General features: G+C 43.2%; 1 long non-coding RNA gene across 1 annotated transcript in view; it reads left to right on the forward strand.

The window, feature by feature from the left end:
* The window catches only part of LOC124616204, a 496138-nt gene that overhangs the window by 61913 nt on the left and 416739 nt on the right, over positions 1–17486 (forward strand). The gene's annotated exons all lie outside the window — the stretch shown is intronic.

Raw genomic sequence — 17486 nt, forward strand, 5'->3', positions numbered from 1 at the left:
CTGCATTATAGGCACTCGACACTAACTTTGGTACCACTAACAGGCTTCGTATACGACCAGAATTTCTTTGGGTTCTGAAAAAGATCAAATGACAGTATTCTACTACGGTAGTCGTTGAAGGCATCACACATTGCTCTCTTGAGAGGTAAAAGCATTTCATTCAGCATCTTCCTTAGTCCTACTTTTTGTTTTACACCTATTATGCAGTAATCTCTGTTTCTTCAGGTGTTTCTTTACAGTGACTATGCCATAGAGATTCCCTTCCATTATGAGCTGTTCTACTGGGTATATATGTATCCAGTGCGTGGTCAATTATTCTGTTAAACTTGAGCCAGGGTTCGTCTAAATGCTCCTGACCTGTGCCAAAAGTTTCAAATTCCTCATAGAGATATGACACTACTGATTTTTATGTAGTTTTTTTTTAATATATGTTCAGTAAACTACATTGCCACAGCCGCGTCATGGTCACTGATACCAGTTTTGATGTGGAGATCCTCAAAGATGTCACGTCTGTTCGTTGCCATTAGACCCAATAAATTTCTGTCATGAGTGGGGTACCTAACTAGATGTTCTAGGTAGTTTTCAGAGAAGGCATTTCGTACAGTGTTAGTAAGGCAGTTGTGCTGATACTTCAAGTGTAGCGGTTTATTGCCCGACGAATATCTCTAACAGTTCTGAAGCGAATTGTATGAATTACTTCCCTCAGTTTAGGAATCAAGTTGAAATTATAAGAGCTTAAGTCCAGGGAGTGTGATGGGTGGTAACAGGACGTCACAGAGCCATCGATCGAACAAGTCAGTCACAACTTGCGCCATATGCGCCCGGGCATTGTCCTGAAAATGATAGCTGGTTCTTTCTCTAATCTGGTCGCAGACTGTATTACACACCACATGCCCCAAACGTAAGACCTTGTTGCTTCAGCTTGATTCCTAAATTGAAAGAAACACTTCTTGGTATGTGCTTCAGAACTTTTGCAGGGATTCTTTGGGCAATAGAAGGATCTACACAAACTATCAACACAACTCGCGTTGTTATGGGTTTTCTACGATTCCCACATTACTGGTAACAGGGTATACGTAAGCTGGCGACTATTCTGAAGGACAGTAATACTCTGTAACAATTATTTATTTTATATAAATTGTACGTAAATGCCGGCCGGAGTGGCCGAGTGGTTCTAGGCGCTTCAGTCTGGAACCGCGCGACCGCTACGGTCGCAGGTTCGAATCCTGCCTAGGGCATGGATGTGTGTTGTCCTTAGGTTAGTTATGTTTAATTAGTTCTAAGTTCTAGGGGACTGATGACCTCAGAAGTTAAGTCCTATAGTGCTCAGAGCCATTTGAACCATTTTTTATACGTAAGTAGTTGTCACTACTAAAGTAACATCCCTCGTAGTTTGCGACTGGTGATGACAACTTGATTCCAAATACAAGGTGAGTGTGTGTGCGCTTGTGATGAATTGAATGTCCCATCTAACTAAAACATCTAGGAAAGACAGACGGTCATCTTTCTCTATTTCCATAGTGAAACGGATGTTCTTATTAACGGAGATGAGATGAGATGATGGAAAAACTCCATCACTTTATCTTCTCTCTGAGAACTCACTATGAAAGTACTTGTCCACATACCTCCAAATTATAGTTAGGTAGGTGGCCACCAGGGGAGAGAGAGACACTTATTGGCTATAAGTTTCAGAAGGACATAATTGCTTTTTTCGGCACGCTCCTTCCTCGATCTGTTTTACGAGGGGCGTTAAACAGGCAATGCAATATTTTTTTCCTGCCTTTTCGGTTAAAAAAAAAAAAAAACAGAATTTGTTTCCTCTTCAGCTCCGGTAGTTTCATGAAGTTCCAACAGTGTGTCGGCGATATACGGGCACATAGTCTCCAAAATGACATCTGTAACTGAGGTGCGCTCTAAGTAGAGCTCCTTTTTGCCAAAAACGATATCATCACAAATGTCGATAGGCGCTTGCAGAATGTCTACGGAGGCCTGGCAGAGGACATAAGCACGGGGTCGCGCAGACCTGTCCTACCTCCCGCGTGCCGGCCGGCCACATACAGTTTTGACTCCTGCAATTTTGGAACATGCGGACACACTCATTCGAGGTGATCGACGAATACCAACCGAACACCTCGCTGCACAACTGGAAGCCTCTGTTGGTAGCGATGGCACACTCGTCCACCAGTTGTACTTAAAAGTGTGTGCCCGCCTAACAGAAGACTATAAAGAGCAATGAAGGACCATCTTTGCGGAATTGCCTGATAGGGGCAATTTTTCGTATAACATCTTCACAGGCGATGAAACATGTGTTCATAATTTCGAACTAAACGGCAGTTGAAACTTCCTGGCAGATTAAAACTGTGTGCCGGACTGAGACTCGAACTCGGGACCTTTGCCTTTCGCGGGTAAGTGCTCTACCAACTGAGCTACTCAAGCACGACTCACGCCCCGTCCTCACAGCTTTACTTCTGCCAGTACCTCGTCTCCTACCTTCCAAACTTAACAGAAGCTCTCCTGCGAACCTTGCAGAACTAGCACTCCTGAAAGAAAGGATATTGCGGAGACATGGCTTAGCCACAGCCTGGGGGATGTTTCCAGAATGAGATTTTCACTCTGCAGCGGAGTGTGCGCTGATATGAAAGGAGAGCTTCTGTAAAGTTTGGGAGGTAGGAGACGAGGTACTGGCAGAAGTAAAGCTGTGAGGACGGGGCGTGAGTCCTGCTTGGGTAGCTCAGTTGGTAGAGCACTTGCCCGCGAAAGGCAAAGGTCCCGAGTTCGAGTCTCGGTCCGGCACACAGTTTTAATCTGCCAGGAAGTTTCATATCAGCGCACACTCCGCTGCAGAGTGAAAATCTCATTCTGTAAGCGGCAGTTCATAAAATGATGCGACACCACCTCTCCTCCGAATCAAAAGTTCGAATACGCACCCTCAGTCGGTAATGTCATGGCGACGATTTTCTGGGACTCTGAAGAGGTTATTCTGGTTGATGCCTTCCGTCATGGTGAAAAGATCAGCTCTGAAGGGAATTGTGCTGCTCTCAGGAAATTGAAGAAACGGCTTCAGCGTATTCTTAGGCGCAAAAATGCAAACGAACTTTTCCACGACAACGAAAGGTCTCTCACAAGTCGGCGAGTCCGAAAGGAGCTCACTAAACTTTATTGGACTATTCTTTCTCATCCATACTACAGCCCGGATCTTGCACCTTCCGACTTTCGTGTGTGTAGCTCAATGAAGGATGCACTCCGCGGGAAACAGTACGTGAATGATGGGGAGGCTACTGATTCAGCAAAGCTGGCTCCGACGTCGACCAGACGCGGGCATACAGAACTCTCTGAGTGATACGGCGTAAGGCCGTCGCATTGAACGGAGACGATGTTGAAAAGAGTGGAGAATGATATGGTGTACTGGAATCCTGAATAAAACCAACCTGCTCTTGGGGAAAACTGTGTCAAATTACTACTTATTGAAGGCCCCTCGTATGTTACCCACGAATGTTGTGAGTAGGCTGACGGCGCCGGCGTGGCTACACGGAGCTGTGTATGCGATCGAGACTGGGCGGTGCCGGCGATCGCAGGCGGCTCGGTGGAGATGGCCGCTGCAGGCACGCACTCTTGTGACCGGGGCCGCCGGCCACTGCTCGCGTGCCGCGCCGTTCCGCGTCGCGCCCCCTTATTGGCGGCGCCGGCCGCTGACAAATTTTATGAAGCCGTTCGTTGCGTGAAATACGGCGAGACGTTTATGCCGGCAGATTTACTGTGCGCAGCGCATAAGGGGCCCGGCGTCCCGCCTCTCGCAGGCAAGGACGACCGGACCGGGAGCGCACTGAGCCCTCTCCGCCGTCCCTCAGATGGGATGGAGATGGGGGCGTCGAGGTCCTTGGAGATGGCGCGTAGCACCAGCTCGGTTGGAGAAGGGTGCTTGAGGAAGTGACCGCGGTCTGTTCGAGTTTGTCTGGATATGCAATGTCCTGCTGAAGCCACTCACTGACGATTAGACACCGCAGAACAGGTTTCGGTAAAACTGTTAGTAGGCTGTTCAGGTTTTTATGTTGGTAACGCCACGTAGCACTCTGTATGAAAATCACTGGCTGTGCTGTGTGCAGTCTGTGGCTGATTTGCATTGTTGGAACATTGTTTTGTAGTGTTGGGCAGTTGGCTATTAATAGCGCGTAACGTTGCGCAGTTGGAGGTGAGCCTCCAGCAGTGGTGGATGTGCGGAGAGAGATGGCGGAGTTTTGAGAGCGGATGATCTGGACGTGTGTCCATCAGAGAGAGTAAATTTGTAATACTGGATATCATGAACTGATATATAATGACTTTTGAGCACTATTAAGATAAATACATTGTTTGTTCTCTATCAAAATCTTTCATTTGCTGACTATGCCTATCAGTAGTTAGTGCCTTCGTAGTCAGAATCTTTTATTTAGCTGGCAGTAGTGGCGCTCGCTGTATTGCAGTAGTTCGAGTAACGAAGATTTTTGTGAGGTAAGTGATTCATGAAAGGTATAGGTTATTGTTAGCCAGGGCCATTCTTTTGTAGGGATTTTTGAAAGTCAGATTGCGTTGCGCTAAAAGTATTGTGTGTCAGTTTAGTGTTGATCAGAATAAGTAAAGAGCGAAATGTCTGAGTACGTTCAGTTCTGCTCAGCTGCTTGAAAATCAAATAACGTAAGGGGTTTACCAGCACAGTAATTCATAATTTTTCTAAGGGGACGTTTCAAAACGTCATTTAAACGGGGTATCCAACCCGCTGCCCGCGGCCCGCATGCGGTCCAAACCAAGTACAAGTGAGGCTCAAGAAGTGAGCATGTATCAGAATATCGGTAAAAACGTCCATAAAATTCCGTATACATAAAGTTATGATAAATATTTTTAATCTGAAATTCCCGCCACACGATGGTATTCTGTTATTCGTCCATCCTGCTCTTAACATTGCCTACTGCTGCACCCCCAAAGTCTCGTTCTTATAAACAACGAATCCGTCAGATGCGCTAGTCTGTTACCTTACAAAAACTTCAGATGGAACTGCGAGATTTAGAGAACCATAATGAAATTAATTTACGGAAATACAAGGAAATGCGGTGTTATTTCTGAATAACTGTGATAATGCAAATTTTTAACCGTAGTTCTGATCACTACAAATCAGTAGAAATTATAAATCTTAGTGTGAGTTACAATTGCTGCCAATGTTTGCTGACAGTACCGTAATTCTGTTATAACAGTTTTAATTTGATATCATGTGCTCTGCTATAAGTATGATGCACATTTGAACATTAACGTCTCTCAAAAATGGCTCAGATGGCTCTAAGCACTATGGGACTTAACATCTGATGTCATCAGTCCCCTAGACTTAGAACTACTTAAACCTAACTAACCTAAGGACATCACACACATCCATGCCCGAAGCAGCATTCGAAGCTACGACCGTAGCAATTTTGGTAAATTTCCTATCCGACGGTCACCTATCTAGATATCTCATTTTCTTCTTCGTGCGACGAAAAACTTAGAATCGCAGTTCGATCTTCCTCAGCTAAACAATTTTGGAATAGCGGAGTTCACTATCTGTATTTCGGCTTCATCGTTAGTTTGGACGCCATTACGTTCACTGAATGGACAGATGGCTTTGATCCGTTTGCTGATATAACTTAAGATCAAACATCCTTAGGATTTTCTATCAGATCAATACACAGACCTTTATTTTCGCATTTGTTAAAGGCTTCAGGCACTCTCGCATAACGCTAATTTTAGTTTGGTTTCGTGTAGTTTTGTTTGCCCACGAGTCTTCGGCTAATGTTTAATTGTGCGGTGTAACTCTCATTGCTTTCGGAGAAGCTTTCTATCACGGCTGCCAAACCACGGCTGTAACGCTTCCTCATCTTCCATCTCCTTCAGTTTTCACCCATGTAATACACTGTGAAAATAGGGCAGAGTTTTTCACTTTGACAGATCCTATTTCATAAAGTAGATTCTGCAAAACTGAAGTCGTCGCTGTATGACAGGAACAGTTTCTGCTGTCCCGTTCTTAGCGGAGAGAGCAGTGGGAGCGCGCGCCGCGCTGCGGAGGAACGAAGAACTAGAGGCTCGCAAACGGAGGGGCAGGAGCGCGCGTTATCTGCCGGCCGCCTTTATGAATCTGGCCTGAATACGAATGTACGCCTAACGAGTTTTGACGGATAACATCGCCGGCGCCGCTCTGGATTTGCAGCAACTCGTAACTGTCGATAAAGACTCGCTCCAGGCCAATCCAGGCGGAAAATTCGTTACGACTAGTGCAGCTGGCAACATTATTAGCATGCGAGAAACTGCTCAAGTGAAATACACTGGAATTTCGATTTCTTTCCGTTTATGTAACGGCGAATAAACAGTTGAAAAAGAGTTTTCTACTTCTAAAAAATTAAAAAAAAGGCGCGAGCTATGTTAACGACATTGAGTGTATTGACCTTTCGCAGTTAAATCGAACATAACATGAAAAATGTAAAGTCAACAAAAGTCCAGTCTGGCTTATGACAGGAAAGTGTCCCGTTTGTCACAGCACTTGCTTGTCTCAGTTTCACCTATCGTTCACAAACTTTAATTGGCTGGTCAGCTGAAGACCTCGGCAGTGAGTGAAAAAAAGCATTTCTTGCAGTATCAGAAGAGATATCAAAGCATCTAATATGCTCTCTTCCCATCCTACACCGTAAGTTAACCTAAAAATTAACAAATGTTTTTATTGAAACTTTTTTATTATTTTGAGCTTTTCCTCATTACAGAGGCTTTTCTCCAACATAATAATTTACTTGGAAACTACTATACAGAGAATAAACGATCTTAAGCTATATTTTCAAAATATTCCTCCAGGTGTTTCGATCTTGTGTGTCCTCTTCTTCTGCACCCATTCTCCTCATTGTGTGCTGTACATTTTGGAGCCAGGTGGTCATAAGTCGTCTTCTTCTTCTTCTTCTCCCCTACGGTTCCCACTTCAGTATCAATTTTGGTATTCTGGCTTCCTCCATTCGTCGTACATGCCCGTACCACTGTAATTCCTTCCTATCCATTACGTCATATATTCTTTCTTTTATCTCCGTTCTCCTTATTATTTCGGTGTTCCTTATCTTCTAGTTCCTGGAGCGTTTTGCCGATCTTCTCCAGAAGTCCATCTCTAGAGCTTGTAATTTTTTAATGTGCTTCAGGTTAATTGTCCAGGTCTCCGTTCCATACAGAACCACACTCTCTAATATAGATTTGTATATTGATTTTTTAGTTTATTACATTCCTGCTCCATGAGACTGAGTTAAGCATCCCAATGACCTTCCGACCGGTACTAATTCTTTTATTGATTTCTGACTCTGATTTTTCCTCGATTTCTAAAATGGAGCCCAAAGACCAGAAAAGTGTTTCTCTTTTTTTTCTTTGATTTTATTGAAATTGCCTTGAATAATAACGAGAATGACTGGCTTCATCTATTAAACAGCCATTAGCAGAACCATTTAGAATGTCACACACTAACATGTTACAGTGGTCGGCACAATATGACCTGTTGAGTGTCTCTAATGATGGCTATTTAGCAGCTGGAGCTGGTCAACCTTGATATTGAATTTTGTGATCAAGACACTTTCAATAAAAACTACATTAGTATTAGATGGTGTGCTCCAGAGACAATAATAGGAGGAGAATAGGCATTCTGGATAAAATATAACATCGAACTTTCCCTCCCCTCTAGCCTCCGACCTCTCATTCACCTATGCCTTGCCCCCTCCTCACGTCCCCTGACCCTGCTCTTCCCCTCCTTGCCACCACCGCTCCTACCCCCTATAACTCCACCTTCCGAATCACCCTCCTCCCTCCATACCTAATATATGACCCAAAAACAGACATGCCTTAGGAATGGAAATCGTTTAAGAATGGGGGAGAGGGGTGAGTGGAAAGGGTTGTGTGAGGGGTGTGGGAGGATTAGGGATGGAGATGGAAGAAAGGGGGGGGGGGGCTGGCGATGGAGCGGGACAACGATTTTTAAATCAACGTTAATCCAGAATGTCTATTGTTCTCCTACAAACATTACCTAGTTCCTTGTAATCTAATATTAATTAGTTTTTTTAAAGAAGACGTTCTTTCAGGTAAAGAATGTCAATTTCAGTGCTCACCTGAGAACAGAAAACCACAGAATGGGTGTCAGTTGGCTGTACTGCATAAGCAATGTAGAGGTAGTTTACTTAACATATTATAGGTATTCTAGATTTGTGCCCTTTTGAATAAAAAAGAAGACAATATGCTCAATGAATGGACATAACTGCGCAACACAGTCTGACATTTGAGGACTTCAGTAAAGTGTTATAGTATGGTGGTCGCCCGAGATGTCTTGACAGATAGGAGTCCATCTGATGCTATAATCAGTGTAAAACTTTCCCTTTGGAATGTTTTTTATATTTCTTGCATTATGAGAATAACGATATTTTGATTATGAGCATTGTGAGATTCTTGCTGCAGTGTTCACAAACTGATGTTTGTCCATACTTTTGACATGTGTGTAACAAGTTAAAATGGTCGCTGGTAGGTAGTATGCATAACTGTCACACGCCCTTGTTCCGATTTCTTTCAAGATAATGGAAATTCGTTGTTCCAAAAATTATAACCTTTTTCTACCAGTGTCTAGCGACACTCATGGAACAACACTGTAAATGCCAGTGATGTACCGTATCTTGACAGCCATAATGTGCATTTTCGTAAATATTCTATAGACATAGAAATAGCTGTGATAGTAATCGATTTGTGGTGTTTAGGCTGTGATGACATGCCGTTACAGCTTAATGCATGTGATTTTCAAAAAACTTTGAGCAGCTGATTTAGGCATCCACGATCAACTGGCAGTTGTATTTATGATTGTTAGAGAGGGTGTGGTGATAGATAATTTACTGCTGTTGATATACTGCATAAGAGTAACAGATTTATGGGACACACATGGTATTAATGAAAACCTGGAACTAGTCTAAATAAGGAAGTACTTTTACGTGGATGTCTAGAGATTTGGTTGTCATATTCTGTAGTCAGTAATAACGTATACTTTTACTTGCACCACGCCGTGAGCCATACGACAATCTTAAAAAAAGAAAACGTACCAAGATTTACTGGTGCGAAGGTGCCAGTGCCTATGTGAAAAAGTAAACAATGTTGTTTGTTCATGAAGTTTCCGTTCAGAGATGAATATATGTTTGTAAACGAAAACCATCTATACACCATTTGTCATTTGTATATTTATTTCGGTGGAGATAAACTGTTGATAAAGGAATTGTTCTAAAATGTGCAGTATGTGAACAATATAGCATAAGTTGCGTCTCAAAGGTAATATTAGTGGTGCTTAAAAAGTTAGTTTTCCGTTTGGTTAGCGGGCTGTACAGAGATGAATCATCATTTTATTCACAGACATCAGGAAAAATGATTCGGATCTCGATGTGAACTTTCAGTTGTGTGCAGTTCTTTTGGTATTGAGGACACAGATCACGTGTTTTGGCTACAGAATCGTTGCAGGTACCCAGGATGCAACAAGATTCAAGGAAAGAATAAGTTTCATTAACGCTTATGCTAGATATGTCCTCAGCGGCTACTTTGTATGGACGAAACATTAGCTCATATGGGAAAAAAAGTCGCCACTTCCGCCCTGATTCTACTTGAAAGTTGAAAAACTACCGTAACGCACAGATGTTAACCCTATTTCTTTATTTGAGTATAGTACCATTTCATGCGGTGTGTTACGGTGTCTGAGAAAGTCGGAAAACTCGGAAAAAACGAAAATAATCCAAGGAAAAAAAGTCGGTTGGCTTTAATTAATTCAAGAAATATATTTTATTAAAAACTTCATTTAGAGTGCTGAAAGTTGCTTTCTTTATCTACATAATTATCTCCATTATTTAAGCATTTGTTGTATCTAACCACGAGCCTTAGAATCCCCGTGTAGTATTCGGCTACCACCAGTCCATTGAATCAGTTCTTTGCTTCATTGTTCACCTCTACCTCGCTTCCAAATTTTTTCCGCTAGGAACTTCTTCAGCTTAGTCGAAAGATGTCATACACAACTTCGTTCTGCACTTGAATCTTCAAATCGTCTCAGCATCGATGCCGAAGGCGGCGAAGTGGCGTCAAATAGAAAGATCCGCACAAGGCGGCCGAACAACCCCAGATAGGATCTCCCGACCAGTAATGCCGTACCACCATTTCATTTCATCTGTGATGACGGATGAAGTCAAGTCAAGTTTGGTCATGCACATTTGTTCGTCCATTAAGGAACATTCACACAGGTTTCTCACATTTATTTCGTTCGCTACCACGTCGCCATACACTTCCTTTGAGTATTTAGAAATTGACTAACACCTCTGACCTCCTTTATATGATTTTCCATTATTTTCGAAGGATAACTCTATTAGCAAGTCAGTAGTTGATAAAGCATCAGTTCTACAAATAGAAATGTCATAGCTGCTCATTGTTTTTATTTTTTTATTTATATTCATTTTTTGTGATTAATTTCGGAGATGCAACATGCAGAAAAAAAAAGAAATGTAAATAAATGAAATAAAAACAGTGTAGATATAGCTCTTTATTTGCAACACAAAAACCTGTAGCCTCACAATATGCAGGACTTCGTATAACACAGTTGAGTTTAAAGCACTATATCAACTTGTTTCGATATTCACTCGCACAATATCGTCACAAGATGTCAAGGAAACCATTCGAGCTCGGATGACACGAACGTGCTTGTAGGGAATGCAGAATACTTTAATTCCTGGATTGCACTCGTATTAAGAGGAATTAGAACGAAATTTTTTTTCACATTTTCAGATTTTTATCTCATTATAAAATTTGCAGTTTCCCGAATGAAATGATACATATTTATCGTCTATAAACTCACATGGGAAGTATTTTATTTTTTTTTAAATATAATCTACACTTGTTGAAAATGTTAAAATTTTTACATGCATTACTTCAAGATCTAATAAAACGCTCATTTTTTATATATAAGGCTGTGTTATGAAGGTCATGTCCAGAAGAGGATGGGGAACAAGGTTGAGGAAGTTGAAACAAAGTTTGAGAGACAAGAAATTTTCTGATAGTAAAACCATAAGAGGCAGGGTGACAGACAAAATGATTGATGAACTACAGCAGTATTATGGGATGGCCATTAGAAATAATGGTTCTGAGCACTATGGGACTTAACTTCTGAGTTGATCAGTCCCCTAGAACTTAGAACTACTTAAACCTAACTAACCTAAGGACATCACACACATCCGTGCCCGAGGCAGGATTCGAATCTGCGACCGTAGCGGTCGCGAGGTTCCAAACTGTAGCGCCTAGAACCGCTCGGTCACTCCGGCTGGCTTAGAAATAATACTGAGGATTTGTTGAAAATGAAGCAGGCATTATGGGCTACCTTCTTCCACAGACTGTCAACTGATGGAAGACCAGTACACAACCTTTGCCCTCCTGGACCTGATTCATGGTGCAATTATCGCAATGCCCAGGTCTCAAACAGTTCATACAGCCATAAACATTCCATCCCAGCAGCAGTCATGGATGTCATAAAACCTATTTACAGAGACCTGGCAAATCCTGAATTACTGAAGAAGTGTCTGCACGGTCAGACTCAAAATCCCAATGAGTCGTTCAATAATCGTATATGGACTCGCTTACCAAAAAATTTTTTTGTTGGAATGAAGAAACTAAAGTTGGAGGTGGGGACAGTGATGCTGTTATTGCTTTTAATGATGGCAACATTGGTAGGGTGAAAGTGCTACAGCATACGGGAACTAATTCTGGAGCAAACTGCATCAGAGAACTTTAACAGATGGACAAGGTTCGCATTGAAAAAACAGTGTATGCACCACAGTAGGCCACTAAGGAGTGCAGAAAGAATAAAAACTTGGAAAAAGTTCAAGAGGATGATGTACAGGATGGTGCAGGGTGCTTCTGAGTGACAAAATAAGGAATTAAGCATATATTAAGTGAGTTACAGTCTTGAAACTTTAGAAGCCATTCCTCAAAATTTAAATTTTCTATTGCATTTTTCCCTAAATCTCAGAAACCACTTCGAGTAGAGCATTCAAATTTTCAGGGAGTAATAACATTCATATCCTGAGTCAACTGAATTAAAGGAAGAACATAATGTTATGTATAATTAAAATTGTTTAGGATAACGTACAAAAAAGTACACAAAATTTTTACCGTGTAAGTAAAAATTGTATTTCCGAAAGAAGTGGCTGAAATGCAATTATTGTAGTTCAGTAGACTCGGGACATACAGTTTAATGTCCTGTAAAGATTTCATGTCAATGGATACTGTGGTTTCTGAGATACAATTTAACATTGTCGGGATAGGGCGTTCCAACTCCCCTTAATCAAGCTTTCGTTTGCTTCCTGTAGTACTGAGGGATGTACTATAAGTAGGCAAAGTTTAGTATGAGCATTTTTTAAAACCCTCAGGTTTTATTCGCTGACATGGATCACCTTACAGTGCTTTTCCTGCTCATAACGGAATAAAGTTTCCAGAAAAATGAGAAGGCATATACGGGGAGCTTGATTTAAATGAGTTGTCTCGCCTGTCCTTGGAGGAAACGGCGGCAGTGCCTTTCTTTCCCGCGAGAAGAGCAGAGTTATTTAATGAGCCGCTCCGGCTCCGGAGTGGCGCTGGGTATGCGCGGCATGCATAAGGCGCTTTGTCCTCGGAAACAAAAACTGCCCGGCCGATGTTTATGTGCAATCCTATAAGTGCCGGCGCGCCGTTTCAGTGGGTTTTACGGCCACCCCTCGGCTCTCGGCGGTGCGGTGCGCGATCGCGCCTGGCTATTTTTCCCGCAGCGGCATAACCCGCCCGCTCCGTCCCCTAGGAGCGCGGGCAAGCGATAATGTCGCTGTGCAGTGCTAGGCTCTTCCCGCAGAATCGCCTTCTCCTCGCTTCGGAAAACATCTTATGTATGAGGGCAGTGCTGCTTTCAGGCTCATATCCAAGGCGGTGGTTACGAGAAGAGTCCATCCACAATCCCAAAGCGTTAACTTTATTTTGCACATTTCTATGATTGCTACTTGCAGCTGTATTGCTTTCGTAAAAAAAATGAAAGCAGACCTCTTCCAGAGACAAATTGTGATTTTTATCTGAGCCGACCTGCGGGGCCGAGCGGTTCTAGGCGCTACAGTCTATAACCGCGTGACCGCTACGGTCGCAGGTTCGAATCCTGCCTCGGGCATGGATGTGTGTGATGTCCTTAGGTTAGTTAGGATTAAGTAGTTCTAAGTTCTAGGGGACTGATGACCTCAGTAGTTAAGTCCCATAGTGCTCAGAGCCATTTGAACCATTTTTATCTCAATAAACAATGCATTTCGAGCCCTGGGACCTCACCTTCAGGTCCTTGATGAGTCTAATTTTTTTTTGTTACTTCTTATCCTGTTTAGAATTCATAGGTATATTACAGGGTGGCACACTGTGACTACAATATTTATAAAAATAAGACAAAACCGAAAAATTACTTATTGTTTCCAGTAGCGGTTAAATAGTTTCCAAGCACAGTAACGGTACTCATACTTATTTACGAGTAAGCACACTTTTCGTTTCACAGCACATTTGTATATAAAATTCAAACAAGTCAAAACATATCCAAATGTAAAGCTGTTACATTTCGACACATACACGGCTGTTGCTATTTCTAAGAAGATATTTAGATGTCATTTGCATTGGCAGTCAGAGACGTGAAGCGCCTACGATGTGCTTGGTGCACAAAACGGTGATCCTCCATTGGCGTAGTCAGACGTAGCCGACCAGAACCTTGACGACAAATATACCTGTCCTAATGTTCCCATGCAGTCCACCAGCCGCCACTGTCATATGTAAATGCCCCCCCCCTCCCAAAAAAACGGGATATTGCACGATTTGACCAGCCGGCGACATGTAGAACCACAATGAGGCACCTGTCGATAAATAACTCCGCGTCACACGATTCCGGCGGCATCTCCGTGTCCTTCACAGTGACAACTCAAACATCTGATGCTGTTTCCGACCTCTATATACGCTACCTGCACTGAGAACAACACCCTAAACGCGATTAATACTAAACACTAGCCGGCCGCTGTGGCCGAGCGGTTCTAGGCGCTTCAGTCCGGAACCACGCTGCTGCTACGGTCACAGGTTCGAATCCCGCCTCGGGCATGGATGTGTGTGACGTCCTTAGGTTAGTTAGGTTTAAGTAGTTGTAAGTCTAGGGGACTGATGACCTCAGATGTTAAGTCCCATGGTGCTTAGAGCCATTTGAACTAACTAAACACTAACAACACTAATGCTCTCTGGTGGTCGTTCTCCATCGACATCTGCCTATGTCTTCTGGGTACTTGACCTCTTTTTTTTGTCAGGCAGTGTATCTGGTAAAATAAATTTGCAATTTGCTTATAAAGCTGTGAAATGATCGTTGAAAAGGTATGTTTAATGCTGCAGCGGTGAATGGTATATAAATTGCTTCAGAGTTTCATTCTGTTCCTATTGTGCGGTGGATAACGGTTTCATATGCAGAATACACAAGTCAGCGTTGACGTGAAAATCTCAACGTACGCGTTGTAATTCCAGTTGAGCTTGAAAAGGCAACACAGGCGCCGCAACAGCCTGACGAGAGTAATTGTGTTACGACAAGCTACTGCACACTGTTTTTGTGTGTGCAGTAGGAGGCCAATCAGCTGGAAAGACTAACACTGTTAAGCTCTTTGTGCTGGCCGGCATTCGCTTTTTGTTGCAGGTGAAACGGCGCTGACCGCCTGCGACGAAAGCTAAGGCCTCCGTCGGCTCTTGCGCAGGAAGGGCAGCTCTCACGTTACACTCGGGTGTGCGCAAGGGATTTACCTTAGGTACCACGCCGTTTAGCAGTCTCGGCTAATGTCACTTGGAAGATGAATTCCAGTTACGAACTCGCATCTTATGAACTACGTCACGGGTGTTGTGAGAGTATTCGAAACAGAGACACATTTGATAGACAAACATCGACAGAAGTGCCTCAGACAAGCCTATGCATATTGTACAAAATATCTGAACAGGCGAACATTCGTAATTGAGGAACATTTTAGTAGAATAAAGAATCAGCTTTAGTTGCCAGTAACTTCGTATTTATTGCACGACCGGTTTCAAAGCCTAAAGCTTCTTCAGGTGCCACCACATTATTACGAAACATAAATGTGTGGCGGTAGGGCGGTTCACTCACTCCCACACACGTCAAACGCATGAGAGCGTAGGACCAGCAAGCGCGGCGCCTGCGTCTGTATCACTTCCAGTGGCCGCGGGTCATCAAAACTTGCCTATGCCTGCATTAGAGCGTTACAGAAAGCTACTATCAAAACTCTGAACCTACATCTACATTTAGACTCGACGAGCCACCTTATGGTGTGTGGCGAAAGGTACCTCTGGTAGCGACTGTCACCGGAGTCTGTTGAGTATTTCAGTAACGCTTACTAAACGATAAGGAGACGAAAGTGTCGTTCTTCGTTAGATAACCTCTGCCTCTTCCGTTAATCGTGATTAGTAAGGGTCGCAGACTGACGCAATACAGAAGAATCGGTAGAACAATGGGTTCGTACACAGATTATTTCGTGGATGATTTACATTTCCTTAAGATTTTTCCACTAGATCTCATGCTGGCATATACTCTACCTACACGTTTTATGCACTTATTCCACTTTAAGTCGCTACGGGCGCTTGCTACTAGATATTTTACGGTTGATACTGTTTCTGGTGATTTTTCGCCAATAGCGAAATCGAATAGTAACGTATCTATTCGCCTGTTTACGTGCAATATGCGGCAACGAGGAAGAAATTGCTGAGAATGTACGTTTGGAGCACAGTATTGTGTAAAGAGAACAATAGTCTGTGGGAAAAGCGGAACAGAATAGAAGCGAGGCGTTTGAAACGTGGTGCTACAGAATGTTGTTGAAAATTAGGTGGACTGATAAGATAAGGAATGAGGAGGTTCTATGAAGAACTGACGAAAACAGGAATAATGGTAAACAGTATCGGGAGTAAGTGACAGGATGATAGGACATTTGGTATAAATCTCTCCATTGCTGTCCATACTATTTCTTGGAATTCAAGTCGCATCTGGTATAAATTTTCATAGTCGATTGGGTGCAATGGAGGCTGAAGCTGTCATTTTGGAAGGCATCAAGCGAAGTTTTATCTGTTTTTTAAAATATATATCTCTTTTTTATTTTTGGTAGGTTTGGTTGTTATGGCATTCAGTCCCACCACAATGACCCTGTCGTCACTAATGCCTGTATCAGTGATAATGTTCCCTATTTGTTCGAGATTATTTGTTGCGAAGAGGTCGAGTATGTTTTCACAACAATGTAAATATTCGAGTGGGCTTCTGAACTAATAGTTCAGAATATAAGGGTCGACGAAAAACTTTCCGTTCGAAGACTCTACACTCCAGAATCGGTATGCCAAACAGGCAAAATCATCGTGATCGTCGAGACAGTCATCCCACCAACGCACCAGGTTGCTGGCTGAAGTTTCCCGTTTGGTAAAGTACCCTGTTCTGATGAGTGATGAAGTCCGTAACTGCATACTACACATTCTCGTCCGACAGGAATTACCGACCCTTCGAGGCCTTTTCTTAAGGTTTGGTGGTTGATTCGGGGGCGGAGGGGGGGGGGGGGGAAGAAAAAAGGGAGGTCATCGGTCCTATTGGTTTAGGGAAGAATGTGGAAGGAAGTCGGCCGCGCCCTCTCAAAGCAACCATCCCGGCATTTGTCCGAAGCGATTTAGGGAAATCACGGAAACCCCAAATCAGGATAACCGGACGCGGGTTTGAATCGTCGCCCTCCCGAATGCGAGTCCAGTGTGGTAATCACTGCGCAACCTGTTTCCCTGTTTTTTTTTTTTTTTTTTTTTTGAAGGCGTATAGTCGCAGAGGGAAACATCAGGACTGTAGAGATCTCGGACTTGTGGTGGCGTTAACTTATGCGTTACGAAATTTGCGACAAGGGGACGTGTGCTATCTTGAAGCAGCAGCACTACTTGTTGTAATTTTCCCGGAAGTTTAGATTTTCGACGACATGCTGCCCCATACACATTCTTCAAAAATGGCTCTGAGCACTATGGGACTTAACATCTGTGGTCATCAGTCCCCTAGAACTTAGAACTACTTAAACCTAACTAACCTAAGGACATCACACACATCCATGCCCGAGGCAGGATTCGAACCTGCGACCGTAGCGGTCACGCGGTTCCAGACTGAAGCGCCTAGAACCACACGGCCACACCGGCTGGCTATACACATTCTTCATTACTGGCAGTCAAGAAATGAATAACAGCATGTTGCTCCTGTTTGGACGCAGATGGGTGTTACGTCGTCACAGTTCACATATCCGCATTTACCGCACGCACGTCGGAAAGACACAAAAGCCATAGTAATCCATTGTCCACCTGTCGTTGCTTATACAGCCGTGTTGGATTTGTGCCACGTCACATGTGCGCAGCTGCAATGGCCTCAG

This window comes from Schistocerca americana, chromosome 5 (genome assembly GCF_021461395.2).
Source record: "Schistocerca americana isolate TAMUIC-IGC-003095 chromosome 5, iqSchAmer2.1, whole genome shotgun sequence".
Classification (NCBI taxonomy): Eukaryota; Metazoa; Arthropoda; class Insecta; order Orthoptera; family Acrididae; genus Schistocerca; species Schistocerca americana.